Raw genomic sequence first — 4,596 nt, 5'->3', positions numbered from 1 at the left:
TCTTTGGATTTCTCCAGGGACATCTTGACTCCTCTAGGTTTGTTCCTCCCTCTTGGAGGACCTTAACAGAAAGAAGTTCCATTTCAGATGAATGGATCCCACAAAAGCAGTGCTCAGCCTGTGGGGTCAGCAGGGTCTCACTGCTCACCCCTGCGATGGGAGCTGGTCTTGCGGGCATCAACCAGAAACGGAGCTGGAAAAGCCCTCCCTGCAGACACACCTGTAACTCAACAGCCAGAGAAGTTTCTGTCACCTGGTTCCTTCCAGGTTGTCAATGATTATTCTTGTAGGAACACTGGCAACATACCTGCGGGAGACTCCAGGGGCTGCAAATCTTCATGAAGCCAAGCAGCTGGAGAAGCCTTCCCAGCACCCTCATCTAGAAGGGAGCAGAGATCAGAACCATTCCATGGTGTGCTGGGATCCCCTTCTGCCTTAGGGAAATGGGCACTGCAAGGGGGTTGGGCAAGGCCATGGGAGCCAGATGCCAATGGACATGGCCAAAGCTGCAGAGGGGCCTGGCGAGCTCTGGGCTGGCTCCTGGTCCCTCTCGTCCCTCTTTGCAGGCCCTGGGCAACATCCCAGGAGGGGCGGCTGGAGCAGCCCAGCGCCCCTCAGGGCTCTCTCACTCCCACCACAGAAGCCCTCCCTACAGGCCTGGGGAAAACCCTCCCCCACGCTTCCCGGGGAGAAGGGAGCGCTGTCCCGGGAAGGGGGAGCCCGGCCGCCGGCTCACCTGCTCCCCGCGCTCGCATCGGCGCAGCCTGGGCAGCCCTGGCAGGCAGGGCCACTGCCAGCAGGAGCAGGAGCAAGAGGCGCAGAGCAAGGGCCATGGTGCCTTGCCCTCAGCCAGTCCCGCAGCTCGCGCTGCCACCACAGTCCTGACACTGCTGTCCCAAGGTCAGCACCGCTGCTGCCGCCGCCGCTGCTGCCGCAACAGTTGTGGTCACCGACGGACTGCTCGGTCGCTGTGGTGCTGTGCAACCGCAGGGCTCTGGGACCTCTGTGACCTCAGAGCCTGCTGTGACCTCAGAGCCTGCTGTGACCTCAGGGATGGGCAGGAGCATGTGGGAATGGATCTCAAGAGCTGCCCTCCCAGTGAGGAGAGTATGTCCTGCCAGGCATCTCCATCCAATCTAGTTTTTTTCACAAGAGCTGAGTTCTATGACACCGGACAAGTGAGACATTTCCTGGTTCTACCTGCAATGTCAATGTGAAGTCCATAATTCAACTCCCATGTGTGATTCCCACTATTGCAGGTAGCGTCAGACCTGCCACACCGACACCGAGCGTGTGCTCTGTGCTCAGTGCTGGCCTGTGACTCATATTTAAGTAGTGAAGGACTTGATGCCATAATTCATAAAAATAACACAACGCGGGCCATCAGGGCAGCTGCATAGATATGGGCACCGTGGGCCTGTGATCTGTCCCTGCCTGCTCCATCGCAGTGATGTAACCCTGGTAGCAGCACAAGGGGTAGCCGATAGCTGCAAGGAATTACTAGGTTGCAGTGGCAGACTTGCATGAGATTAAAACAAAAAGGGTGGGTGTCCTCATCTTGCAGCTTAGGCTCTGAGTTCCCTTGATAGCTGTAGTAGCATTTGCATGGACGCATCCATGGGCTTCTAATGACTGAGGCAGTAAAGACAAGGAATGAAGAAATAGCATCCTTGGAAAGAGAAAAGGAGCTCCATTGTAGGGAAGGGAATATAGTAACCACCAAGCAATGAATATGTATCTTCTGGTTTTTGAGACCACTTGCTGTTTCTGTACTCTCTGTCTAACCCTCTTCCTGACTTACATGGCACTCAAGGCCTCTGCATGCTTTAGGGGAGACCCAAACCCACTGCACATCTTACGGGCATCCCCAGCCACCCTAAAACCCCCGTGTGCCTCATGAGAGGCCCCAGACCCCTGCTCAACTCACAGGGGTCCCTCGGCCCCTACACATCTTTGGAGATACCCAAAATTCCCTGCACAGCTTATGGGTGTCCCCAGCCCCCCTGTCCCACAGCATAGAGGTGACACAAGCCCCCTGCATGCCTTTAGAGGGACCCAAACATGACACTCAAGGAGCAGCAACAGGGCTGGGCCAGTGTGTGTTTGCCACGTGTCCCTGGGTGAACAGATGAGGCCTGGCGGGCAAATCCCCACTCCACTCCTAAGGGATCCCGGGGTGCCACAGACCCAGCCTCTGTCAGGCTCTGAACTCATCTCTCAGGCTATGAAGGGCTTCCCTAGGGAACAGTTCAGTCCCACCCCGTTTTTTTCAAGGCAAACACTTACTGATGGCTCCCCTCTTTGCTTGGGCATGCCACTGGAGGAAGTCCAGGCCCAGATGATCCCGCTGAAAGAAACGTGCCCGCAGCCCAGGGACCCTCAGCATGGGCTCCCCCAGCCCCTCAGGGCCTCGCCGCTGGCCACAGCAGCGCCGTGCCTGGCCCCTGCCCGCCCGCACCGTGGGCATCCACGGCTGCTCCCGGACATGGAGCTCAGCCAGCGCTGGTGCCGTGTGGGCTTTGCTGGTGGTACCACCTGGACACTGCTGTGCCAGCTCCATCTCTTTATTGGAACACAAAACATGGGCCAAACCCTACCCTGGCGGACAGGGGGTGCACACCTTCAGTCCTGCCTAGGGAGCAGGACCAGGGGGCTCTGGGGAAGAGGGTCTCGTTTTGGTGGTATCTGCATGGGGATGATGCCAAAATGGCGGCGCAGCAGTGGCAGAGGAGATGGGACCACACGTGAAGATTTGGGATGACAGATGGACTTCTCTGTGCTTGAGTTGTTTTGCTGGTCTTCTGAAGGTGCAGAGCGGCACCTGTGGAGAGAGGAGGTGTCTGAGGCCCCCAGCTGCACCTGGCACACAGGGACCCTCCTCCCCAGCAGGGCCCCGAGCTGGCAAGGCTCCCCGGCACGGCTGCAGCTGCTGGCACACCTTGGCCCACGTGGACAGCTGCCCCTCAAGGCCCCAGCCAGCAGGGGATGGCTCTGGGCAGGCTCCCTGGCCAGGAGCGGGCCCCAGAGCGCGTCTGCCTTTCAAGGGCAATCTCGGCCCCGCTCCTTCTCCTCCCCACCTTGCTTTGCCCCTGCCCGGTGCTCCTGGCGCTGCCCTTGGCCAGGCAGCCTCTGTGGCAGCCAGCACTGGCTGCAGCCCGAGCGGGCTCCCCAGGACAAGGCCCAGCAACTAAGAGGCCAATTAAAGCACTGCACAGCAGCAGAACCCTCAGCAGAGTTGTTTGGACAACCACGGACTCGCCACAACTCCACAGCAGCCTCACGGGGAATGTTTCCTCTCTACAAGCAGCCTTTAAAGGAAGCTGTTTGAGGGAGGCATCAGCAAGACACTCACCGTTTTCTCTTCCAGCAATACCAGATTCCAGCACAGCACATCACCAAGAAAAGCGCCCCACCAGCCGCCATGGCCATTATCTTAATCAAACAATTTGTTCCCCAGCAGAAAACTCTTCTGATCCTTTTGCGAATATGGCCAGCACGTGTTGTGGTGCCGGCTGCATCTGCGGGAGCAATGGGGAGCGTGAGGCCGTGCTGTGCACCACTGCTGAGCTGGCGGCACGTTGCATACGGCCAGGACCTTCTCTGCTTCCCCGGAGCTGGGGCCTGCAGGCACCTTGCCGCCCCTGGGCACAGGCTGTGCCACCAAGAAAGCCCAGAGGGCCGGGAGGAGAGCCCGGGGGCAGCGCAGCTGCTGGGGCAGGGGCTCCTTCGAGGGACACGGGCCCCTTCGAGGGACACGGGCCAAAGCCATCCCTGCAGCAGCAGCTGCCACCGCGACCCTCCCTGCCCCGCGACAGCTCCCGCAGCGCAGGCGGACAGAGCCAGGCCCTGTCAGGACACACAGCAGCCCTGCTCTGCCCCTCTGCCCTTTCCCCACCATGGGCACCCCTTGCAGCTGCTCCCGGGTTTCGGGACGTGTCTCCCACGGAGGGAGCCCAGCAGGACTGCTCAGTACCCGCGTGCCCTGAGCCTGCTCGGGAGAATTCCTCTGTGCTGTGCCAGTCTGCTCCTGGCAATACTTGTCAAAGGCATGGATAAGGATCAGGAAAATGCCCAGGGTTTTGGAGCTGTTCCCTCCCTCATCCAAACTGCTGCCCCTCCTGATCTACCCAGGGACCAGGAAATGGCAGGGGATCTCAGGGTGTGCATGGCCCGTGGTGCAGTTTGGGCACCCTGTCAGCTGATGCCAAATGCCTTCCTGAGGAGGCCGGGGAGGAGCTGCAGCCGGGCCAGGCTGGGAAACAGCCCTGCAGGGCGTGAAAGCAGCAGCGGGGCCGCGAGGCTGCGATGGATGCCTTCCCCTGTGCCGGGCACGGCATGTGCAGATGTGCAGCGACAGCCCCCGGCGGCTGAGGCTCAGGGGAAATGGGAAATGCACCCACCACGCCGTCTCTCCAGCTCACTCAGGGTTTGGTCCAGTTGTATGGATGCCTCCAGGGACTTAGTGTCTCCTCTAGGTTTGTTCTTCCTTCTCAGGGGACCTTAAGAGAAAGTAGTCCCATTTCAGATGAATGAATCCCACAAACGCAGTGCTCAGCCTGTGGGGTCAGCAGGGACTCACTGCTCACCCCTGCGATG

This window comes from Coloeus monedula (genome assembly GCF_965178545.1).
Source record: "Coloeus monedula genome assembly, contig: HAP1_SCAFFOLD_87, whole genome shotgun sequence".
Classification (NCBI taxonomy): domain Eukaryota; kingdom Metazoa; phylum Chordata; class Aves; order Passeriformes; family Corvidae; genus Coloeus; species Coloeus monedula.
This window is presented reverse-complemented; position numbering follows the sequence as displayed.